This window comes from Lemur catta, chromosome 1, assembly GCF_020740605.2.
Source record: "Lemur catta isolate mLemCat1 chromosome 1, mLemCat1.pri, whole genome shotgun sequence".
Classification (NCBI taxonomy): domain Eukaryota; kingdom Metazoa; phylum Chordata; class Mammalia; order Primates; family Lemuridae; genus Lemur; species Lemur catta.
The window spans coordinates 60,242,974-60,270,578 of record NC_059128.1 but is presented as its reverse complement, the minus strand read 5'-3'; the positions used below and the strand labels follow the sequence as shown (position 1 = coordinate 60,270,578).

General features: G+C 34.3%; 1 protein-coding gene across 5 annotated transcripts in view; it reads right to left on the bottom strand.

Moving 5' to 3' along the window:
- PRKD1 (protein kinase D1) overlaps positions 1 to 27,605 on the bottom strand; it is a 768,557-nt gene that overhangs the window by 454,961 nt on the left and 285,991 nt on the right. For all 5 annotated transcript variants that reach the window (XM_045569394.1, XM_045569403.1, XM_045569402.1 and 2 more), the window contains one exon: positions 6,886 to 7,018. The gene's annotated coding sequence lies outside the window, so the exon portion shown is untranslated. The remainder of the gene's footprint in view (positions 1 to 6,885; positions 7,019 to 27,605) is intronic.

The following is a 27,605-nucleotide window of genomic DNA, read 5'->3' as shown; positions in this document are numbered from 1 at the left end:
TGATTTCCAATAGTCCTTACAATTCTTACTTATTTGATGTATAAAAGCCATGGAAGAATTGAAAGTCATAGCACAATATGATACAAATTACAATTAAAAATACCTGTCTATCCCTAATATCATAGCCTATGGCTCAGACTGCACAGCTAGACTGCCTGAGTTCAAATTCCAGCTCTTCCACTTATTGGACCACTGTGCCTCAGTTTCTTCCTCTGTAAAATGGGAATAAGACCCTCTAGGGGGTAGACATCCTTGAAGCTCTGACTTGGGTGAGGCAAAGGCAATATATGTAACCTAAACATTTATACCCCTATAATATGCTGAAATAAAAAGATAAAAATAAATAAATAATAAAAAATTAAAAAAAGACCTCACAGGGTAGCTGAATGGAATAAATGAGTTAATATGTGAAAAATGCTTAAAATTGTGACTGGCACTATAATAAACACTAGATATGTGGTTACTGTGCCTGTATTGTTATTTTTATTATTATTAGTTACAACAGAAGAGAAGATGGTCAGGATCTTAAATCTCCAAATTCTCAGCTAACTGCCATTTGCTGCCATCAATTCCTGGCGGTAGATACACATAGAACAGGAGGAAGTCCAAGCAACTGCACACTTTTATAACTATCTCCTAACCTGGCAAATTTGGCAGTACCCATCAAAAGTGTCTTTTTTATCCTCTCCCATAAGCCTAGACTAGAGCAGGAAAGTTACCTCTTATTCCCTTTTCCATAGACTACCCCACTCTGATCTCTCTTTCTGTCTCTCTCTCTCTCTCTCTCTTTCTCTCTCTCTCTGAGTTTGACATGGCCTTAACTCATAGCTAAGGCTTAAAAATATTATATGCTTAACATTTATTTACCTTGCATTGTATGCCAGATAATATGCTAAATATTCTATATACATCAAAGCCTCATGACACCCTGATGAGATAGATATTATTAGCATCCCCTGCTCCCACAATTTTAAAAAAAGATATAAAACTAAGCCCAGGAAAGAAGATCATCTTGTCCAAGGGAACATGGCTACTAATAGATAATGCTATTTATATTCATAAAGTCAGATTCAGGAACCCTTGCTCTTAACTGCCACACACATGTTCAGGTGGTTACATTGTTGATCCCATGATTTCCACAACTAGTGGAGGGAAAAGCATTTTCTAAAATCATTGAAATTATTAAAACTCCTAAACGTTCCCTTTGTCCACAGAAAACTGCATTTGTAACTAAGTTTGTCTATTATGCATGTTCTTTTACTTAAGGGGAAGAAAAGGTTATGTACTTAAAAAAAGGTGAGGAAGCCATTGGAGATGCTATAAATTTATTCTGTCAGGCAGGCCGAGTTGTGTGACAGTCAGAGACATGACTTGATGCAGAGATGTGAAGTGTGACTTTTTTGACTGTCACACTGGATGAGATGGATGGATTTTGGAACACATCCCAGGAAGCTGAGACACTCATGTGGTCAAGTGTTGGTCTCTCTGATCAAATTTGACTTGCTGTCTCCGAAGTTGTTGGATTTTGCCAGCCCTCCAGATGCTGCATTGTGTTTTTGCAAACACAGTTGGTTTGACACCATCTGCAAGACCCTTCATTGGTCCTAGCACTAGGAGCCATTGTTTCCTGAGGAATTAATGGACATTCTCACATTCTACCTGTGTTAATTGAGTTATTTTCACACATGCTAATGTGTTGGTTACCCAGGGCCTAGTTCTCACTTACACACTCTGTGCTAGATATGCATATAAATGGGAGAAATCCTGGAACTTGCTGCCAAAATCCAGATAGCCTACTATTCAGGAAATAAGAACAGCTAGTATTTGAAGAAATTATGTTTCCATAATAAATGTGCAGGATTCATATTTTGAGGAGTAATCTAGTGTGAGATCATGTAGTATACCCACTATTTAAAGAATCTCATCCTGAGTAAGTCACTTGATTTACTCATAATTTAGTTTTTTAGTATGGTATCCGTTGAGACAATGGTATTTTTCCACACTCTCAAGTTATTTCACTCTAACATTACTGTGGAGCAAAATGCTGAAAAATTAGCATGAGTCTGGGCTCCCATTCAAAAATGTTTAGCTAATGAATTACCCAAGGTACTTGGTTGTAAGGAAATTCCACTCATCTGCTGCAGTAGATGCTCTCTGATTAGAGGCAAATGGGAATAACAGTTGTCCAATTAACCCAAAGCAACTAAAGTGAGATATAGTTAAAAAGAATGTATATCCTAAGCATTTCATTTAAACTTAAAATGTATGACTATGAATTACTTCACCAATATATTGATGAGGAATCAAATATTTTTATTTCTGCATGTGCCTTTTCATTGAATGTGGATCTATTTGCTGATTGGCATGTCCCTTCATCTTTCTTGCATAAAACACATCCACAAGGCATTTTGTATGAATTCTAGTTTGGGTTTCTTTATAGAGACTTATATAGAAATCTGAGTGAGGTATCCATACGTGTTTTTGGAAAACATGTTTTTCCAAAGCACTCAATTTGGTTGTCACAGAAACATAATCTTTTATGCACTCATATTTCATGGATGTCAAAGTAATTAAAATTATAAGTAATTTTCTGTGGTTAAAATAACAAGTAAAAATGGCATACAGACTTGGGAACTAACTCTTAATAAGCATGCAACTCACCTTGTAGGAACAGAAGTGTGTGGGATCCCTAGCAAGTAGTCTACTGGCCACTAGCACTCCATGTGTTATGGTCATTTGTCAGCATGTTTTACAAAAGGAACAGAAAGAGAATCCAACAACTTGATTGTGTATTCCTACATACTTGCCCTGACTATATGTACATATGACCTTCCATGAAGTCCTAATTATGTAGGATTTGATTTTCTGGCTCTTTCTCTGACCAAAACTGCAAAAGGAAAAAAATGTCCACTTGGCATTAACCTCAAAGATTCAAAACATGGCTGTAAATACGCACTTAGAAAAATTATGGATCATCCATGCTATTTATATTACACAGTAAGGTGGCAGGTTTCAGCATCTGAGGAATTATTACCCATCCAAAATATATCTTATATAAAATGTCCAAGATTGTTATATGCATTCAAATTGCAACACAACTAGAATTATATTTTCATCCTTCCCTCAGACCTAGAGAATAAAAAATATTTTCTATATTTACTAGTTATCCCAATAGGTTGAAGACAATGACTATATTATAGCTTTCAAAAGGTGTCTATATTAGTTTTCCTTTCCATTGCAGCATTTATGCAAGACACATCCTAGATGTTTCAGGAAAGGAAAATGCTTACCTACCCAAATAATATCTCTCAGGTAGGTAAATATTCACATAAGCCCATTAGAATTCCAGGGCATAGCCTTTTCACTAATACTTAACCCCAAATCAGATAAACCCTGTGGATAGAGATGGAGAAATAAATCCATTAATAGATATTTACTGAGGGCCTGCCATGTGGAAGGAATAGTGTTTGGGAAATGAGAGTGTCAGCTAATGTCACACACTTCCTGAAAATCCTAGATGTAATCACTTTAGTTAAAGAATTGCCCATCTCATTGATAAAACGTGACCACATACATTTAGAACTTTTGTTTAAAAATTGTGAAAATGGGGCCAGGCGTGGTGGCTCACGCCTGTAATCCTAGCCCTCTGGGAGGCCGAGATGGGTGGATTGCTCGAGAGCAGGAGTTCGAGACCAGCCTGAGCGAGACTCCGTCTCTACTAAAAATAGAAATAACAATTACCTGGACAACTAAAAATAAATATAGAAAAAATTAGCCGGGCATGGTGGCCCATGCCTGTAGTCCCAGCTACTCGGGAGGCTGAGGCAGTAGGATCGCTTAAGCCCAGGAGTTTCAGGTTGCTGTGAGCTAGGCTGACGCCACCACGGCACTCACTCTAGCCCGGGCAACAAAGTGAGACTCTGTCTCAAAAAATAAAAATAAAAAAAAATAAAAAATAGAAAAACTGTGAAAATGGGACCCTGGAGCTACCATTTTGAATATTTCCCTACAGATTACAAAAGAACTAACAATTCCACAGTCTCCAGGGATTATGGGAATGTTTAATTTGTTAGGGGATGACTTGGCTACCAAAAGTTCCGCTACTTCATTCTCCATGTTTTTGTGATCAAGAAATATTTTATACAGATATTTTGCTTAAGAGCCTACCACAGAATGCAAGTTGATAGAAAATTCAACAAAAGAGATAAGAAATTATACTTTAACATAAAATTTCTAACATGACATGCTATTTATCTGTTTAATACTTCTTGCTGTGCACAACACAAAATCACTTTGTCATAACCTTAAAGCATTTTTTTCTGGTTCTGAAAGCTCCAAAATAAACTGCCATTCTTTTACTTTCTCAAGCATAAAATAAAAACTGAATTTTTTTCTTGGAAAAGATGAATTACCCTAGCTTGACAGAGGGTAATTAGCATACTCAATGCAACTTAAGAGAATGGGTTGACAAGCACAAAGAAGACTAAGAAAACATGGGCACATTTTGCATGTGTTTTAATACATAAATGATTAAAAACATAACTATATATGTTAATTGCCACCAACTGCTATACAAGCCTATTGGAAGACAATATTAAGTCATGGAAAACAGTACATCTTTAATTATTTGTCTATTCTATAAACAAGTTTAATTGGAATCTAAAAACAGCAAGGGACAAAAGCTCAGTTCATTAGGGACCAACTAACTGTAAAGGGCAGATAAAAACCTTTTGTCTGATACAGATGTACCTCCCGAGCACCATCAGAGAGCACCAGGCAGCACACTAATCAGTAATAAGAGGTGTTCTCATTATTAAGCTTATAAAGCATAAACCAGGTCACCACAAGCTTTGAAGGTACTGATCATCAATTATTTCGCTAATTGTTTGTTCTGTTTGCATGTCTCAGGGTAAAAGGAAAAAGTCACTGAAGCGAAAAAGAGACACCAATAATTGCTACCTCAGTGACAGTTAGTTTTTAGTATCTCATTATTTATGATTTGTTTTGTTGTGCATATGTGACTTTAAGTCTACTGTATTAATGTATACTCAAGAAACCTACTGTGTAACACTTGCAAAAGAATTACACAAATTAATCAGCAAACCCAGGCATAGATTCTGCCCTCCAAAGTCCTGCAAGACTATTATTATATGTGAGTGTGTGTGTGTTTGTGTGTGTATGTGTGAAAAAGAGAGAGAGAGGGTATGTGTGTGTAAATTCAAGAACCCTCACTTAATGTGTTGAGCTTTTTGCTTTTGAGGAAGTACTATGTAGCATGGTGAAGCATAAAATGTCAAACTTTCTCTGGCCACTGTCATTTTGTTTATGAGAATAACAAGGCTTTCAGACTGTTCTAGAAAGTGGATTAAACCTCTTTAAAGAACAACAATAACAACTTTAGTATAATTACTAAGTTGAAGTTAACATGAGGTAATGAAGCTAGAATGTCAAGTGATTCCATAATAAGATTTAATTTTCTCAGTCCTAGCCACAAAGATAAGAGGTAACTTAGGATGAAGACATCACTTGCTTAAAGGCTGGGGAGTCATCGGACCACAAGGCAGCCATATCTGGCCATTTATAAGTTTCTAAGGCAACACTTCTATTTTATTCTTCCTTCTGTTCATTAATAGTCCATTAACAGATTAAATATTACCTGAAACTAAAGGCTACATTAGTAAATGTAAAACTGAAAACAGAACAAATTTACTAACAAAGAATGTTTTTAAATGTGTACATAGAGCTACACATTTATCTTTTGTAAAGCTTAGGAAAATTGAAACTGATGTTTGTTTATGTATTTATTATGCCAAAGACAATACCATTTTGTCTACATCACATATTTCAAAAGAGTCAGGAGAACTTTTTTTTGTGGAGGAGATCTTTTTAAAGGTCCTTTTGTCCCCATCTGATTTAACTCTGCAAAGAGTACAAAAAATGATGGAGCTTTGCTTTTACAAGGCCAATTTTTTCATGATATTAAACTGAAGTATTTAGATCCTTAGTAAAGAGCATTAATGCTTGCTGTTTAGAAGAAAAGAAATAAATAATTACTGTTGAAGTAAACATTAGTCAGTTCTAGTAATGGACAAAGCCCATTTCCTTCTCAATGGAATCAACTTTTTCTGAGCAAACTATGCTGAAATGATTAAACTGATATGAAACCATTTCTTATTCCAAAGAAAGTAAAGCCCAATTTTCCTTCTAAATACAGTGAAAAAAAGAAGTTATTAAAAAGATACCTGGTTTCCTTGCAAAATTGACATGGGAAAAAGAATTGTTTAAGTACTTTGTAGAATAGATTTCAGGTAACTGCACCTGTACTGTGGAAAATTACTCTTCAGTTATGCATAGTAATTAAGAGTTGTTGTTTAACTCTTATGAAAAACTTGCAGTGTGCTAGAAGGTGTATGCAACTTGCGTAAAGATTCTATCATTGGGGGTAGGTAAGGGAAGATAATATGAGATAGAAAGCAGAAGAAATGAGAAACCTGCTGGAGAACAGGTCTTTGTATAGTACTTAACTGACACAAAGTGAGAAAATATTTAAAACAATATACTTATAATGTACCTAGCATAGTAAGATTAATGAGATTTGTCATTAAAATTTCCTTATTAAAAATCACTAATGCACTGTCTTAAGTGGTAATATATAGTTACTAATAGTCTATATATTACTTTAAATTTGAGTTTCTGGACTCTGCATAGGCTGATTTTAAAATTCATTTTTATGAGACAAAAGTAAAGGACTTAAGGCAGGTTTTGGTCATAAAATAGGTACAGTGAATATTAACCTACTAATTTTTAGATATTGTTTAGTGGCAAACTCTTTATCCTAAGGCTCAAGGTTTCAAATATGATTGACAATGAATAATAAAAACTCACGCATAACCTTCATTCCACTCCAGATGTCGCCCACATGCCTCCAGATGAATCAACACAATTTCAAAACATTTAGCTCTGGCACATATAGCAACTCTCCTTGACAGTATAGATGGCATTGAAACCAAAATCATGACTGAAATGAAACAAAAGGAAATAAATACTATTAAGATCATTAGGTTACAACATCCATATTCCATGAAATCTGTGAGAGAGGACCCATTCTAGGGTATTTCCTTTTGTCTTATTCCCTGCTATATTTCTATCATTATCTGTATTTCTATCATCATCATTGTAATCATTGTCCTCAACAATAATAAAATAGATTTATCAAGCAACTGCTTTATAACTGCTGTAACAGATATTGAACTGAGCACAAAGTTTGATTTAATATTTGTTTAAAAAATAAAATCATCAAATCATAACTATCTGTTAACACCAATTGATAAAATCTAGGCTTCATGAACTCTAGCATTTCTTTTACTTACACTACTTTCATATCAATTGTAAACTAATTATTCGTTTCTAAGAAGATCCTTTTACATTTCTCTCTCTCCTTCATAGTATCAGTGACTGAGCGACATCAAGCACCACAAGCTCCCAGTTGAAAGTAGTGGCTGCAGTTAATTATTGACACTAATGTGAAACCCACATTGCATGCTTTCTCTAAGTTTAAGGCTCATAACTGAGTTGTCTATGTTTTCTGCCTTCAATTTTAGCCTTTCAGTGAGATAGGAAGCATGATTTAAAAACATCACCTCCCTCAGGACTGATTGTGCCTTAGAACTCCCACTGAAGTGAATAGGTGCTTTGTGTACACTCGGACTGGACTCATAATGAGCAGAGTTGATGAGAATCCAGCTTTCCAAGGATGACTAGTGCAGAGTCTTCAAGGTCATTCATCATTTTAATCTGAGAAGGGAGACCCTTTATTTGCTCTCTCTTCTCAAATAGGTACACAATTAAAGGAGGAATTATTCCTCCCAGTGGCAGTCACTTTATTAACAAAGGGCATGTTGAGCCCCCATCTCCTCTCATTGCCAGATGGTCTGTATGCCCAAGCAACTGAAGGCAGCCTCAATGAATATCGTACTTTTTTTCCCTCAGAAGTGCTGGCTCTATTACTTCTCTGCTGGCAAAATGTGAAAGAAAATCCTCCTTGTAGGTTTGCACTGCATTATTTAATTTTTTCTATAAACTATGAGTCAACAAAAACAAAAGTGGTACCTTTGAGGTTGTCTATCCAATAATTAGGTTCAAATTAACATTTTTTTAAATTCTGAATATACAAGATTATGCATACTTAGAACTGTCTGCTGTAGCCTGGACAGAGTTGCAGTTATTGCAAAGTAGAGAAGCAGCTTTCATCCCAAATAGCATGCTTCTTATCAACTGTCATCAAACATACTCAAATAGCAACACAATGCTCATATAATCTGTAAAATATACTAACTAATAGAATTCTGAACTTCTGACAATGTCATTAAACCTAACCCTAATGAAGTTCTCATTATGTCCTGAATATGATTTAACTGAAAGATATCCTTTCTTTTCTCCAGAAGATTATGGGGGTACAAATGTTTTGGTTACATAAATTGCTTTTGTACCATTAAAGTCAAAGTTATAAGTGTGCCCATCCCAAGATAGTGTCCACTGTACCCATTAGGTGTGAATTTACCCAACCCCTCCTCCCCACTCCCACCTGCTTGATTTCCGATGAATGTTATTTCCATATGTACATGTAAGTGTTGGTCAGTTAGTTCCAATTTAATGGTGAGTACATGTGGTATTTGTTTTTCTATTCTTAGGATGCTTCACTTAGAAGAATGGTCTCCAGTTCCATCCAAGTTAATACAAGAGTTATTAGTTCATCATTTTTTTATGGCTGAGTAGTATCTCATGTTATACATTTACCACACTTTATTAATCCATTCATGTATTGATGGGCACTTGGGTTGCTTCCACGTCTTTGCAATTATGAATTGTGCTGCTATAAACATTTGAGTGCAGGTGTCTTTTTTATAGAATGTCTTTTTTCCCTTTGGGTAAATACCCAGTGGCGGGATTGCTGGATCAAATAGTAGTTCTACTTTTAGTTCTTTGAGGTATCTCCATCCTACTTTCAACAGAGATTGTACTAGTGTGCAGTCCTACCAGCAGTGCATAAGTGTTCCTACCTCTTAACTAAGGAGGGGGAAGACCTCTACAGGGAGAACTATGAAACATTGAGGAGGGAAATAGCAGAGGACATAAACAGATAGAAAAATATACCATGCTCAGGGGTCAGCATAATCAACATTGTTAAAATGTCTATACTACCCAAAGTGATCTACAGATTCAATGCAATCCCTATTAAAATACCAACATCATTTTTTGCAGATCTAGAAAAAGTAATTCTACACTTTGTATGGAACCAGAGAAGACCCTGTATAGCCAAAGCAGATGTAAGCAAAAAGGACAAATCGGGAGGCATCAATTTACGAGACTTCAAGCTACACTACATGGCTATAGTAACCAAAACAGCATGGTACTGGCACAAGAACAGTGACATAACCCAATGGATCAGAACAGAGAACCCAGATATAAAACCATCCTCATAGACAAAAACATACACTAGGAAAAAGAATCCCTATTCAAAAAATCGTGCTGGGTAAAGTGGATAGCCACATGTAGAAAACAGAAACAGGATTTGCACCTGTCACCTCTCAAAAAATAAACTCACGATGGATAATAAACTTAAACGTAAGGCATGAAACCACAAGAATTCTAGAAGAAAATGTTGCAAAAACTCTTCTAGATATTGGCTTAGGCAAAGAATTTATGAAGAAGATCCCAATGGCAATCACAGCAACAACAAAAATAAATAAATTGGGACTTGATCAAATTAAAAAGCTTCTACACAGCCAAGGAAACAATTATTAGAACAAACAGACAACCTACAGAAAGGGAGAAAATATTTGCATGCTATACATGAATACAGGGCTGATAACTAGAATTTATAAAGAACTCAAGCAAAACAAGAAAAAAATCAAACAACCCCATTAAAAATAGAGCAAAAGACATGAACAGAAACTTTTCAAAAGAAGATAGACTAATAGCCAGGAAACATATGAAAAAATGTTCAACATCTCTAATCATCAGGGAAATGCAAAACAAAACCAGTGAGATATCACTTAATTCCAGAGAGAATGGATTTTATCAAAAAGTCCCAAAATAACAAATGTTGGCATGAAAAATGTTCTTGATGCCCTTAACTTCATAGAGAGGCTGGAAAAATATAGGGAGCACATGGCTATCTGATGACCTAAAATTAGGTTAAGCATAATGACACTGATGCCAACATGCTCCCTAATGCACTATTCTGGACTGGGGTTTGCTGTGGTAGAAAACAAAAAAGGCAGCAATATATAAAGGAGAAGGAAAGTACCTTAGGAGGAAGATGGTAACTAAGAAAATCACCAGATGTTGTTGTCTATGCTAGTAAGAATAGGATAGGCTGTGGTGCAGTAATAAACAACTGCCTAAATCTCAGGGGCATAATACGGTAAAAGTTTATATAATATTTACACTTTATATATGGGTTGTATTGTCCTCCTGTGAGGCTGTTCTTCAAGTGGGGACTGAGAGAGCTGAGCAGCCTCCATCTTATAGCTATGCCATCTGAAACTCTTGGCCTCCAACATCACCATAGGAAGGAAAGAGAGAGGTGGAAGAAGTATGGCAGTTCTTAACTGACCAGCAATTACATATGTACTTTCCACTCAGTATCCGTTGGCTATAACTTGAAGCCTTCATAACTATGGAGCCTAACTTCATAGAGAGGTTGGAAAAATGTAGGGAGCACATGGCTATTTGATGACCAGACCACAAACTCACTCTACTACATTTTCTAAATAGGAAGGAGATAACCTAAAATTAGGATAAATATAATGGTACTGATGCCAACACACCCCTTAATGCACTACCCTGGACTGGGGTTTGCTGTGGTGGAAAACAAAAAATGCAAACAAAAAAAAAATTAAACAATTAACAAAACCCCTCAGACATGGTTATTTCTGCATGGAGTTTCCTAAGAGAAGGGGCTTGGGAGAAGCCTTAGTGTCTCTAAGTCTCATACTTCTTACCTGTAGTATAATATTATCTCTTGGCAGCATTATTTTGAAGAACAAAGAAAGATATGGTGAGAATTAAATGAGATAACATATGTTAAACACCTAACAAAATTTCTCACACATATTAGGTGCTCAATAAAAGTTACTTCTCTCCCCCAATAAAGACCTATATAAATATTATTTACAGATTATACTACTTTTCCTGGGAAGAATTACTAGGTAATAATTAAAAGAATGGGCTCTAGAGTCCAACAGTCTAGATTTAATAAGAACTGACCACTTAATCTCTGTGACCTATGCACCTCCCTCAGCAAAAACTACACAGCAAGACCACCTTAGCTAATTCCTGTCCTAAGTTTTCTGACTGATACAAATCAGACATTTGAGAAAATTTAAGGACACTAAGAACTGTAGCTCAAAGAATCAGCAGAAAGTCAACTCTGTGGCCAGTTCCATTTTGTACTTGTACCCCAGTCCTGTGACTTATTATGGTTCCTTCAACTCTTCCTACCCAGTGCTGTTTGGTCCAACTAAGCCCCAGCTTTTGCCTACATAATGCTTGCTCTTCTTTAAGTCCCAAACCCAGAAGCACACTTAATGTCTACCCCTGTCATCTGCAGCTCCCAAAAGGTGGTTCCTAGTAGTACCTTCATATGTCTTTAGCATGCCCAATTGCTTCCATGGGCCCCAAAACCTGAGAATGAGTTTCCAGACGCAAAAGAGAAGATATTTATAGATAATACCTAATTCTATTTGAAGAAAAATGAAGATTCTTGGGGAAAGACTTGACCTTGGCCTGGTTAAATTTAAGATGCACATTATATATAAACAAAGATAAGAAGAACTGTAAGAAGCAGATAATTTAGCATAGAACTTTGATTCTAACTCTCATTGAAGGAAGCAAAAGTAACGACACCTACACACAAAATAGTCACTTTTGTATTTTTGTAGTCTGTATTTCTTCCCACATAATTTTAAGGAAAGGAAAAACAGAAGACAGTTACATCTGTGTACTATTTTATTTGAAAAGATAGTGGATACCTTGTGGCTAATCCTGTGTAGTTTCTTTACAGTCCTCACTTTTACTATTATTTAAATTTTCATGTCTTATCTTCCCAGTTGGGAAGATATGTATTCACTTAGAGATGAACAGCTTTCTCATACCTCCCAGCATAGTGATTAAGAGAATGGATTTTGTCAACAGACAGATTTGGGTTTGAGTCCAAACTCCCCATGAAATATGTAACCTTAGGTAAATTATTTAACTGCCCTGACTCTTTGGGTAATAATAATAATACTGTGTACAGGGTTCATTGTGTCCTCCAAAGACTCATGTCCCACCCAGACCTCAGAATGTGACCTTATTTGGAAATAGGGTTGCTGCAGATAGTACTAGTACTCTCTAGAGTAGGATGAGCTCTTATCTTATTTGTCTAGGGTCCTCATAAGAAGAGAACACCACATGAACACACAAACACAGAGGGATGACAGCCATGTGACAACAGAGACAGAGATGAAATTATGCAGCTGCAAGCCAAAGAATGCCAAGGACTATCAGAAACCACCAGAAGTTAGGAGAGAGGCATGGAAAAAATTCTCTGAGTCCCCAAAAAGGATTAAACCCTCATGAAACTGCAACTTTGGACTTGCAGCCTGAGCTGTGACAGTACACATTTTTGTTGTTTTAACACACTCAGTTTCTGATAATTTATTATGGCAATCCTAGGAAACTAACACAACTTACTTCATAAAACAGTTATAAATTTTAATGGAAATACTGTTTGTAGAGTGTTTACCATGATGCCTAACACATAGTAATCACACAATAAATGTTAGCTCTTAACTATTTACTAAGAGAATGAGAGTCAATATAGAATATACCACCACACTGTCCTTCTCTTTAGTCAAACATTTCACTAAATAGAGAATAAGGCAATTGGAATTCCTCTCTAATTTAGAATGAAGCATATAATTATAGAAGAACATTAAGTGTTGTTGGTTGTAGTTTTTTGGTGTTCTATATTGGCCATTTTAAGGAATGAGGCCCAAATGAATTGACTAAACTAATAAAGGAAAAGGAATTTCTTTAAAAAAATGGTCATTGAACCAGAGGGTTGCAAAGCTGAGAAAACATAGGCCATACAAAATCTTGAGGCAGGAAATATATAACCACAGAGCAATTGCTGGAGAAGCAATAAAAAGAAACCAAATCTGAGAAGTTATTAATAAATGAGAGAATAAAAATTCATGATGGAAGGCCAAAAAAACAGAAAGACTAGTAGCAAGAGTACAGACTTCAGCAAACAAAGGGACTTTTGGATACATTTTATTTATCCTATGGCCACTTTTTAAAATATAATCCTCATTTATTTTTCTCCTCTAAAATCTTATTTTCAAGAATAATAAATTTTGAAAATATAGAGGAGCACAAAAATAAAAAAGAACCCATAATACTCTGAGACAGAACCTATTTACAGTTTAATAAATTAAGTTTCCTGAAAACAAGAGCCCTGTCTGTCTTGTTCACTGAATTCCCTGTGCCTCGAAGGCAGGAGGTATGCAATAAATACTCATTATATGACAAAATGAACTTGTTTAGGTATATTTCCTTTCTGAGTTTTTCCAAATGAATATATTTTGGAATTGGGATTATTTGTTGTTCCACTGAGAACCCAAGCTCCAGCTTCCTTGTTTCATCCATTCCTATTTTACAAGTACCATCAGAGCAGCCACTGCATACCCTGAAAAAGTTATCACAACACTATTTTGATGGACACTAGTGCCAAATGATAGTTCAAGTTTTATCATATGTTCCAACTCATAGCCAAATTCCTCTAAAGGTAAACCATCTTGTAATTTTTCAGTCATATTTTCTCACCCTCTCTTTGTGCTACCTATGATTTATTCCATATAATAATTTTCCAAAGTACTTGACAAATGGTGGTATAATTACATGTTTATGTCTTCCAATTTAGGTTGAAATTTGCACTTAAATACCAGTTCTTTCCTTGACCAAAAACAAGAAGAAAAGAAAAAAATTCCCATTTCCTAAGGAAAATTCAGATTTCCCAAAAATAATATAAACCCACAATGGAAAATCACTGATGTAAAGCCATAAATTATTGGTATGTAAACGAAAGTCTCAGGTTCGTTGTTCTAACTGATACTTAGTAAACAGATCCAGTTATTTAAAAAGGGAAAAAAATCTTTGAAAATATATAAAGGCAATGATTTTCATGAAGTATTGCAGGTGTTTCTCATGAGAATAAACTCGAGAAAGCAAATCAGAAAATAAATCCCTCAAGAAAGAACTTTTATGTCCCAAACACTGAAGGAAAAAGGTATAAAATGAAATTAAAACATCTTAGTTCCACCACAATTCAGTCTATTTTTGTGTTCTAAATTTTACCACCTTTAGGGAATGATACTTTCATCCAAGGCTCAAAGCTGTACTGTAAAACTTATTGGAAAAGGTTTCTTAGAGATGTTTCTACCATGAGCAAAATCAGAGAATGTCTCTTAAAATTATACACTTTCAAGGTAAAGCCATTGCAGAAGACTAGGTTCTGCACTTGAACTAAATGAAACCAAAGGCTTGCAATTTTCCCACTATTTTTTGTTAGAAAGTAATTTAATTTTATCTAACTTAGACAAATGGGATTTAATAGTCAGTTGAATAATGTGATGCTATGTTGGTCTTGCATTGTTGTAAACTTATTTGTCATTTTAAATGTTTATCAATTTCATAAAAAGTTTAATCATACAATATAATGCAAAATATTCTAAGTCACTATGGAACTAGATGCAGACCCTGACATTAAAAAAATTTTTTGAACATTTTTTATGAGGCAGGTAGTTAACAATATCACCTCAATTATTCTATTGAATTAACTAAATAATGGGAAATTAAGCTTCAAGTAGTTGCTGCTGCCACTATTAAATTTTGTCATTAATTAAAACAAATTACTTGAGCAATTCATGATTATGTCTTAAAAACAGAAAAAAGAAAATATTAAATTAAAATTGATACAATTCCATCAACCAGCGAAAAGCATTGTTATACTTTCATCTTCTTCCCCTTGAGAATAAATATACATATTCCTAACAGAGCTAACCTAACCTAACCGACCTGACCCTAATGGACATTTACAGAACATTTTATCCAACACTTGAAGAACAAACATTCTCATCAGCACATGGAAAATTCTCCAGGATATACCATATGTTAGGCCACAAAACAAGTCTCAAAAAGTTGTTTTTTTTTATTTCAAAATATTACAGGAGTAAAAATGTTTTTGGTTACATGGATCAGTTTTGTTATGCGTGAGTTAGGGTTATAAGTGTGCCTATCACACAGACAGTGTTCACTGTACCCATTAGGTAGATTTCCATGTATCCCTTCTTCCCCCCTCCCAACTGCTTGACTTCTATTGAGTTTTACTTCCCTTTGTGAACATGTGTGCTCATCAGTTAGGTCCAGTTTAATAGTGACTACATGTGGTGTTTGTTTTTCCATTCTTTAGATACTTTACTTAGGATAATGGTCTACAGTTCCACCCAAGTTGTTGCAAAAGGCATTAATTCCTTCCCCTGGCTGGGTAGTATTCCACAGTGTATGTGTGAGTGTGAGTGTGTGTGTGTGTGTGTGTGTGTGTGTGTGTGTGTGTGTACACATTTTGTTAATCCACTCATGAATTGATGGGCACTTGGGTTGATTCCACATCTTTGCAATTGTGGATTGTGCTGCAATAAACATTTGCGTCCAGGTGTCTTTTTGATAAAATCACTTCTTTTCCTATGGGTAGACACCCAGTAGTAAGATTGCTAGATCAAATGGTAAGTATACTTTTAGTTCTTTGAGGAATCTCCATATTGTTTTTCATAGAGGTTATACTAATTTGCAGTCCCACCAACAGTGTATAAGCTTTCCTTTCTCTCTGCATCCATGCCAGCATCTATTGTTTTTGGACTTTTTAATAAAAGCCATTCTAACTGGGCTAAGGTGATGTCTCATTGTGGTTTTAATTTGCATTTCTCTGATGATTAGTGACATTGTGCACTTTTTCATTTGTTTATGGGCCATTTGTCTATCTTCTTTTGGAAAGCTTTATTGTCCACTTGTCTATCTTCTTTTGAAAAGCTTCTGTTCATGTTTTTTGCCCATTTTTAATGGGACTGTTTGTTTTTTCTTGCTGATTTGCTTGAGTTCTTTGTAGATTCTGGTTATTAGCCCTTTATCAGATGTATAATTTATGAACAGTTTACGTCTATTTGCTCTGTTGATTATTTCCTTAGCTGTGTAGAAGCTTTTTAAATTAATCAAGTCCCATTTATTCATTTATGATGTTGCTGCGACTGCTTTTGTAGTCTTCTTCATAAATTCTCTGCCTAGACCAATATCTAGAAGAATTTTTCCAACATTTTCTTCTAGAATTCATAGAGTTTCGTGCCTTACATTTAAGCCTTTTATCCATCTTGAATTACTTTTTATGAGTGGTGAGAGAAATCAAAATCCTATCAAGTATCTTCTCAAACTGCAATGGAAAAAAACTAGAAATCAATAACAAGAGGAACTCTATAAACTATACAAATACATGGAAATTAAACAGCATGCTCCTAAACAACCAATGGGTCTAAGAAGAAATTAAGAAGATGATAAAAAATTCCTTGAATCAAATAAAAATGGAAACATGACATACAAAAACCTATAAAATACAACAAAAGAAGTACCAAGAGGGAAGCTTATAGCAATAAAATGTGTACATTAAAAAAAAGTAGTAAGATTTCAAATAAGCAACCTAACAGTGCACCTCAGGAACTAGAAAAGCAAGAACAAACCAAACCCAAAGTTAGTAGAAGGAAAGAAGTAATAAAGATCAGAGTAGAACTAAATGACAAACAGACAAAAATAAATAACAACACAAAAGATCAATGACATGAAGATTTGGAGTTTTTGTAACAAGGAAAACAACATTGACAAACCATTCACTAGACTAACTAAAAAAGAAATGAGAGAGGAGACCCAAAGAAGTGAAATCAGAAATGAAAACGGCAACAATAGCAAAGAAATATAAATGATCATTAGGGACAAATATGTGCCAATAAATTGGAAAACCTAGTGGAAATGGATAAATTCCTGGACACATACATGCTATCAAGATTGAACTACAAAGAAATAGAAAACCCCCATTAAAAAGTAGTAAGATTAAATCAGTAGTAAAATGTCTTCCAACAAAGAAAAGTCCAGGACCAGTGGCTATACTATTGAATTCTACCAAACTTTTAAAAAAGAACTAATACCAACCATTCTCAAAGTACTACCCTGATACCAAAACCAGAAAAGGACACAGTAACAAAAAAAGAAAACTACAGTCCAATGGCCCTGATGAACATAGATGTAAAACTCTTCAACAAAATACTAGCAAATTGAATCTAATAGCACATCAAAAAGATAATACACCATGATCAAGTGAGATTTATACCAGGGATGCAAGGACGGTTCAACATATACAAATCAATAAATGTGATATATCACATCAACAGAATGAAGAAAAACCACATGATCATCTCAATACACACAGAAAAAGTATGTGACAGAATTCAACATGACTTCACAATTAAAAACTCTCACCAAATTAAGTATAGAAGGAACTTACCTCAACACAATAATGGCCATATATGACAAACCCATAGCTAACATCATACTAAATGGGGAAAAGCTTTTCCTCCAAGAACAGGAACAAGACAAGGATTCCCACTTTCTCCACTCTTATTCAACATAGTACTTTAAGTCCTAGCCAGAATCATTAGGCAAGAGAAAGGATAAAGGCCATTCAGATTGGAAAAAAGGAAGTCCAACTGTCCCTGTTTGCAGACAACATAATCATACAGATAGAAAAACCTAAACAGTCCACCAAAGAACTCTTAGAACTGACAAACAAATCTAGTAAAGTTGCAGAATACAAAATCAACATATAAAAAGCAGTAATGGCAGAATGCAGTGGCTCATGCCTGAAACTCCAGCATTTTGGGAGGCCAAAGCAGGAGGATCACTTGAGGCCAGGAATACAAGACCAGCCTGGCAAGATGGCAAGATCCTTTCTCTACAAAAAATAAGAAAAGAAATTAGCCAAGTGTTGTGTAGTGGTGCATGCCTCTAGTCCCAGCAACTTGGGAGGCTGAGGTGGGAGGATCACTCGAGTCCAGGAGTTCAAGGTTTCAGTAAGCTATGATTGTACCCCTGCACTCCAGCCTGGGCCATCGACAGAGTAAGAACTTGTCAAAAAAAAAAAAATCAGTAGCATTTCTGTACACCAATAGTAAACTAATTGATAAAAGAAATGGAGAAAGCAATCCCATTTACAACTAGCTATAAAAAACAAACAAACAAAAAAACATACTTAGGAATAGATTTGGCCATGGAGCTCTACAGTGAAAACTACAAAACTCTGATAAAAGAAATTAAAGAGGACACAAAAAATGTGAATACCTTCCATACTCATGGATCGGAAGAATTAATATTGTTAAAATGACGATATTACCCCAAACAATCTACAGATTCAATGCAATCCTTATCAAAATATCAATGATATTCTTCACAGAAATAGAAAAAAACAATTCTAAAATTTATATGGAACCACAAATAAGCCTAAGTAGTCAATGCAATCCTGAGCAAAAAGAGCAAAGCTGGAGGCTTCAAACTACCTTACTCCAAAATATACTAAAAAGGTATAGTTAATCAAAATAGTAAGGTATCAGTATAAAACATAAACATAGACCAATGGAATGGAATAGAAAACCCAGAAATAAATCCATGTATTCACAGCCAACGAATTTTTTACAAAAGTGGCAAGAATATACTTTGGGGAAAGGACACTCTCTCTAATAAATGGTACTGGGAAAACTGGATATCTATATGCAGAAGAATAAAACTAGACCCTTATGTCTCACTACAGCCAAAAATCAACTCAAAATGGATTAAAGACTTAAATGTTTTAAGACCTGAAATTATAAAACTACTAGAATAAACATGAGGGAAACTTTTCAGTACATTGGTCTAGGCCAAGATTTTATGGGTAAGATTTCAAAAGCATAGGCAACAAAAACAAAAACAAAAATAGACAAATGGGACTATATTAAACTAAAAATCTTCTTCACATCAAAGGAAAAAATCAAAACAATCAACAAACTGAAGAGAGAACCTACAGCATGGGAAAAAATATTAGCAAACTATACATCTGACAAGGGACTAATACCCAGAATACACAAAGAACTCAAACAGCTCAACAGCAAATAAATTATAACTTGATTAAAAAATGGGCAAAGGATCTGAATAGACATTTCTCAAAAAAAGACATACAAATGGCTAACAAGTATAATGAAAAAATGTTTAACATTACTAATCATTAGGGAAATGCAAATCAAAATCACAATGAGATACCATCTTACCCAGTTAGAATGGCTATTGTCATAAAGACAAAAAATGATAAATGCTGGCGAGAATGCAGAGAAAAGGAAATTAGTAAACACAGTTAATGGGAAAGTAAATTAGTACAGTCATTATGAAAAACAGTATGATGGCAAGTTTTCTCAGAAGACTGAAAATAGAATCACCACATGATCCAGCAATCCCACTACTGGGTATTTATCTAAAGGAAAGGAAATCAGTATATTGCAAAGATATCTGCACCCTTGTGTTTACTGCAGCACTATTAACAATTGCTGAGATATGGAGTCAAGCTAAATGTCCATCAAAAGATAAGTGAATAAAGAAAATGTGGTATAGATACACAATGGAACACTATTTCGCCATAAAAAAGAATGAAATCCTATCATTTGTGGCAACATGGATGAGTCTAGAGTATGTTAAGTGAAATAAGTCAGCAACAGAAAGATAAAAACCATGTTCTCACTCATATGTGGAGGCTAAAAAATGTTGAGCTCATGGAAGTAGTGACTAGGATTGTGGTTATTTGGGTAGAGGGGAGGAGAGGATAGGGAGAGGTTGGTTAATGTATACAAAATTCCAGCTAGATAAAAGCAATAATTTCTAGTGCTCTACAGCACTGTAGAGTGAATATAGTTAGCAATAATTTATTATATACTTTCAAAAAGCTAGAAGAGAGGATAATTATCCTGATTTGATCATTATATATTATATACATGTATTGATATTCGGTATCTCATAAATATGTATAATGATATGCCAACTAAAAATAAAAGGAGGGAAAAAAGCAGATTAAGAGCTCCAAGCCTCCTCACTTATTAAAAAAAGATGGTATCAATTCATACTCCTATCAAAAATATAGGGGAATATTCATTTCCTCACATTTACATCAGTTCAGATTCCTCCTTTTAATTTTTGTCCATCTGATAACTAAAATGAGAATGGTATCTCACTTTTAGTAGGTGACAGTTAAAAATGTATATATATTTTTGAAAAAACCTTAATCAACCAGTAAATAAACAAAAAAAAATAAACCAATAAAGGAGATAAAATAGAATCATAAAAAAATAAGAGAAGGCAGAACAAAAAGGAAAAAGCCAACAAAGAACACATAGAACAGTAGGAATCAATAGCAAGATGACAGACCTAAACCTAATAATATCAATAATAACATTAAATATAAATAACTCAAATGTTCCAATTAAGAGATTGACAGACTGGATTAATATAAGTGAGATTTAACCATATGCTGCTTATAAGAATAATATATAATACCATATAAAGTATGTTCTCTGCACACAACTAAATGAACTTAGAAATTATTAACAGAAAGGTCTCTGGAAAATCCTTAAATAGTTAAAAATTAAACAACAAACTTCTAAATAAACAATGGGTCAAAATTATATAACAAGGGAAATGAAAATTTTTGAACTGAATGAAAATGAAAACAGGACACATCAAAATTTGTGAGATTAAACTAATGTCATGGTTAGAGGAAAATTTGTAGCACTAATCATCTGAATTTTTTAAAAAAGGGGCAGTCTCAAATAAATGTCTTGAGCTTCCACATTAAAAAATGAGGAAGAAAAAAGCAAATAAAATCCAAAGTAAACAGAAGAAGGGAAATAAGAAAGATCAGAATGGAAAAAAATAGACTAGAAAATAGAAAAACAATGGAGAAATTAATACTGTTTCTTTGAGAAGACCAATAAAATTAATAATTCTCTAGCCAGACTTATTAAGAAAAAAGACACATTACCAATATCAGAGATAAGAGAGGTGATATTACTACACATCCTATGACATTAAAAGGATAAAAATGTTTCCAAAATATTTAAGTATTATGAACTGTATGCTAAGAAATGCAACAATTTAGATGAAACAGACATATTTCTCAAAAAATACAAACTACCAAAGCTCAATCAAGAAATAAACTGAATATTTCTATATAAGTTAACTAAATTAATTTATAATTAAAAGCCTTCCCACAAAGAAAAGTCCAGGTCTAGATGGATTCAGCAATGAATTCTACTAAATATTTAAGTAAGAAACTATACCAATTCTGCACAACCTCTTATAGAAAAATTGAAAGGGGGAATACTTCCCAACTCATTCTATAAGGGAAGAATTATCCTGATTCCAGAATCAAATGGAGACATTATAAGAAAAGAAAATTACTCTTATCCCTCATGAATATAGGTACAAAAATACTTAAAATATTAGCAAATCAAATCCAACTATATAAAAAAGACTGATACATTGTGACCAAGTGGGATTTATTTTAGAAATTCAAGACTGGTTTACATTCAACATCAATCAAAGCAATTTATCAAATTAACAGACTAAAAAAGAAACACCAAATGATCACCTCAATGAAGCATAAAAATCATTTGACAAAATCCAGCATCCACTTATGATAAAAATTCTCAGCACACTAGGTATAGGAGGAAATTTCATTCACCTGATAAGGGCATGTACATAAAAAGCTACACCTAAAATCATATTTCATGGTGAAAAACCTACTGCTTTCTCCCTGAAGTCAAGAATGAGACAAAAATGTCTGTTCCTATGACTTTTAACGTGGTGTTGGAGTTCCTAAACAGTGCAACATGAGAAGAAAAAGGAAACAAAAGAAAAAGGAAGGGAAAGGAAAGGGAAAGGGAACATTGGAGAAGTATAAGTAAAATCATATTTATTTGCAGATAGCATTATTGTCTATGTAGAAAAATCTAAGAAATCTACAAAAGAGGCAACTAATAAGTTTAGGAGTTCAGGATGCAAGGTCAATAAACAAAAATTGTGTTTCTATATACCAACAAAATGTAACCGGAAATTAAAACTAAATCAATCTAAAAAATACCATTTATAATGCCAACAAAAATACAAAATATAACAACTAAAATTAAAAATAACAAAAAACAAGCCAAAAAAAAACATCAAAAATGATCATGTCAAGAATTAGTATGGATGTGAAGCAACTGGAACTCTCCTGAAAACGGTATGACAGTGCCTTAAAATGTTAAACATACACCCACAATATGACCTTTCCATTCCACTCCAACATATTTACCCAGGAAATGAAAACATGTGTCCACATAAATATTTGTACACTAATATTCAGAGCAGCCTTATATAGCTACCCCCTCGAAAACAAAAACACCTCTCAAATGCCCATCATCAGATGGTAAACAAATTGTGGTATAGCCATACGATGGAATTAAAAAGGCATAAACTATTGATACAACATGGATGAATCTTAAAATAATTATGCTGAGTGATAGAAGTGAAACAATAAACAAGTACATACTCTATAATTATATTTATATAAAATTCCAGAAAATATTAGCTAATTTATAGTGACAGAAAGCAGATCACTAATTGCCTGGGAAGAAGGTAGAGAAGGAGAGATAGATCAATTACAAAAGAGCACAAGGAAACTATTGGGGGTGATGGATATGTTCATTATCTTGATATGGCAATGGTTTCACAGGTATGACAGGTATGTCAAAACTCATCAAGTTGTATACTTTAAATATGTGGAGTTTACTGTACATCAATTACATCTTAATGAAGCTGCAAAAGTAAGTATGAATGAATCCATTTCTATACACTTATACATCAGTTCATATTCATCTTCTTTAGTTTTTGCCAACTTTATAAGTACAAAATGACACTTTACTTTTAAAATATCTTTGATGACAATTGCAAATAAGCATTTTTCACATATTTTGCTGTCACCATTTTTATTACTACTTATTACCTCTCACATAAATTAATCATTCTATGGTCACCGACTAGCATTTAAAAATTACCTCCTTGAGATAATAAAAAAATCCTAGCTCTGTGAAGTTTCATTTTTTTGTTATTTTTTTACATTTTTAATGAACTTGCTGTAGTCTCAAATCCTATAAGTTTAGTTAATTTTCTCAGACCCCAAAACTATGTTTACTGAGTTTTGTATATATGTATGTATGCCATTTGCTCAAAAAGCATACTTCAGATGATTATACAGTGGCCTCATAGACTCCTAGAAGACCCATGTGGAGAAAATAATTTTGCCTTATGCAACAACTGAGACTGTCCACGGGGATTTGTTCAAAGATGCTCATATATTAAGTTTAATTTCAGTAAGCAATGGCCTTGAAGATTCATAACCAAGTTTATATTTACTAATTATCATGGGTTAAAAGAAAAAATTCTACTATCAAAATCTTTACCAGACTTCTTTAGCAATTATTAATTGGAGCAATAGAAACTTGATGCTGTGTTTTCCAGATAATGACACAAATAATTAGGGAAATATGCAGCAAATAAGTAGAGAAGCCTAAAGGACATGCAGATAGATAATAAATAGTTGAAAGTTAGCTATTGCATACTTTCTTTTAAAAGAATAGTGTTAAGTTTAACACTTACTTCTAAGTAAAATGTCAGAAAAGACTAACTAAAGTGAAGAAAAAAATGCTGAGAGGTCAATGTAGTAGAAAATTTGCATAGACATTTTCACCATTGTTATGAGCTGCAGATAGTCTCTTAGGTGTCCAGAATCACACTTCCCCTTACTTAGAGGCCACCAATTAATGTGTCTTTCTAATGGTACACCTTATGTCAACATGCATTTTGTTCAAGAATGTATTTCAAAGAAGAACATTTAATAACTCTTAAGTGAACATCACTGTCATAAAAGTATACTGGGGCAACTTTTTGAGAGAGACTAGTTTTTCTACCAAGTTACATCCATAATAAAACTTATTATTAATGACAATAATGGCTACTTTTTGTTGAATATTTACTAAATTCCAGGCACTATGCTAGATGCTCAATCTTCCTTAATTTCTCACAATAGCTAGAATTTACAATCTGCAATTTACAGGTGAAGAAAGTGAGAGTTTCCCTCCTTACAGTATATTAGTGTGCTGTGTCATGTTTCAGACAAAAAGTTAGTACAGATCTCTCTTTAGTTACTTAATCTCTAGGCATTATTTTTGTTCTTTTTCCTCCTAAAGTATATAAACTGGTTTACTGAGTGAATCACCATGGGTGGGTGTGAGGGGTTGGGGGAGAAAGTTGCCTTTATAAATAAGTAAATGCCATTAGGCCATCAAAATAAGCATACTTGCATAAAAGGAGGACTTAACAGTTTCTCAAGAAAAAATGTTAATTTCCTTTTGATTTTTTGACTATACCTAAACCATTCTGTCTTAACAGCTTCCAGAATGAACTTGCCCTGAGTTGGTTATCAGTTAATACTTATTAGAAAGACCATGACCTCTGCTCTGTGGAAAACTATGGAGTGACGATGGATTTTTTTCATTGTTCATTCACTAATAGAGATTAATGAAGCAACTAAGCAGAAAGAAAATAAAGATGACAAAACTGTAAGAGTAGAAGAGCAGTAAGAATGAAAGGCTAATTTTTTTGGTTGATGTGTTAGTAAGAAATTCTCATTGACTCACATTGGAGAAGCAGAGGCCCATCTGGGATGCTCATCAGATAAATTACCAAAGAAAACACATTTCTGCCTTTCATGGAATTTCTCTACAAGACACAGTTCTGGCAGCCACAGTGATCTGACAGTGTAATTAGCAAGCAGGGTGGCAACATGTAAGTTTGACCAAAGACATAAGTAAGTTATTTATAAAAAGATCAGAATAAAAAGAAAGTTACCTGATTGCAAGAAGAAAAATTAAAACAAAATAAAAACATTCTCAAGAGAGGTAACAGCACTGTCTTTTCTTGAGAGCATTTAGGCTAATCATTCACAGCGATTTAAAGTCATGCCTCTGGCGTAATTCCAAATCCAGGGGCAGCCTCAGACCAATTTTTTTGTAACAGAATATTTTAGAAATTGAGACCCCCCCTCCCAATCTGCAAAAATTGATCCACTTTCTGTTTGCTATGGGATAGCTTTCTGGCCTCAGTCCTCTATAGAAATGGAGACTCAACCTTTGAAAGACAAACCACTAGACTATATTCTGCAGCTATTTGAGACTATTTATTCCAGCTGCTTGGGGTTGTTAAAATCTGACTACCAAAAGAAGAGCCAGAAGAGCCCCAACAATCTCACTGTATGGCAGACATGATGGAAAAGCTGTGGAGATGCTTCGTTGTACCTACCACATTGTTAAAGAGGCATGTGAAAGAAACTGTGGGAATGTGAAAGAAACAAGCAAAGAGAAAACCTGAAGCCGCCTATCACATGCACCACTCGCCGCCAAAGCTGTGGGTGCTGATAGCATTATTGTTTAATCTCTCTGAAGAATATGTGGGAGCAGAAAGCACAACATCCCCAAGTTGTTACTTTGTCACAACTTTACAGAATACATAAGCACTTCAGTAAATACACAGATTTTTTTGCAAACTGTAAATCATCTGTGAGCCACCACTGTTCGACTAATTACAGCAAGAAGCTGTGCTCATTAGCTGTTCTCATCTGGCTCACTGCACGACCTAAATAGTCCGTAAATGAGCCGGCAATTATTGCTGTATTACCACTACCAGCTCCGCTCACATCAAAATATCTCCACCAAATGTTACGCCTGTTGGTATTATCAGGTTAGAAATTTCATAAACATATTGAAGCAGTTAATTGGGAGATTATTAAAAAAATGTGAAAATAGAATCATCAGTGAAAGAGTTTTCATCAAACCCCAGATAGGCGGCTCCACCTATAGACAAGAATCTCGGAATGCAAGCATCTGGGAGCACACCATTGCCTGCTTCTAAATATCACTGGAAAACTAGGAAAGTGACAAAAATTTATTTGCATTAAATGGCAGAAAAGTGAACCATGCATATTCTTATGCCACCTAAAAATGATCTCTTGACTTGGACAAAATAAAACGAAAGGGTGTGCTCATACGCGTAGGGCCAGAAAGAATTTTAGCCAAACAGAAAAGCAAACTGTAATGTTGGTGAGACTTCATTATTTCCAGCTCCATTATATCATTATATATTGAAGGAACACTAGGATTTTTTTGTTTCTTTGGTTTAATTTATTTTCTAAAAAATATTAACAAACATGTTAATGGTGAAAAGAAAGTAATAAAATAGCTTGACTTTGGAGAACAATTTTCCAACACCTTCAAACATTTTAGAAGCATCTGTTTACAATATCAAATGATTAGCTAATTAGTTGTATTTTTGTTTATTCATTAAAATGTCCTCTTTGAGCTTCATTTTAGTTATTGTAGATATTTAAAAGTAATACATTTTTTAAACTCACCATAATTATTATTTTATATTCATTCAAATTTGCCCAACTTCAATTAACTGAATTTAATGAGATCTTATCGTGAACATTTTTATTATAAAAAGGGGGGCCCTCAGTACTGGGGCCCATTATTTTATCTTATTCTTGGTGGCCATCACATCAGATTCATCACTGATTATGGTCCTGAAAAATATAGAAATACAGAAAATGCTAAAAGCTCTTGGGGCTCTGATTCTATTGGCTTTCCCCTACGTACCATCACAGAAGAGATAAATAGTCTAATAAATAAATATTTTATCTGATTCTTTATTCTTATACTAGTTGCTTGCATACAAGATAGAAAGTCTCTAATGGATTGAATATCGTTATTTACTCAGAGACAGCTGATATCACAATGTGGCCTATATGGTACAAATGATTTGACAGGATGCAGAACAGAAGCAATCATTAACAATGTGCTCTAAAAAGATGTTTTTCTTGATGAAGACACTGACTATAACAATGACAATGATATCAAGAGGCAACTCTTCCTATTTACTAATTGACATCAATAGGCAAAGGGAATGTGCATCATATTTATTCTACTCTTTCCAGCTGTTGAGTTTACAAAGAACCCTTCAAATCTGATTAGTGAATATCTGTTTATTCATGAATTTCATGAAGTATTCTATATAGCTATAACATTCTTCAAGCTATAAGGGCTTGGCTATAAATGCATCACTGCTTTTCCCTACTAAAAACTTCATCAATTCCAATGTATATTTTGAGTGTAAGAGTAGTTTTCCCTTTTTCTTTCTCCTTTAGGATGCTTCTTAGAAAGATACCTAACTTCCCTGCCTATCTCCTCTGATATCTTGCCTTGCTACTGAAAGTGAGGTCTGCAGCCTAAAACTTTCAGCATCCTCTAGGAGCTTAGAAATGTGGAAATCCAGTATCTTGAGCCCCAATCTGTATC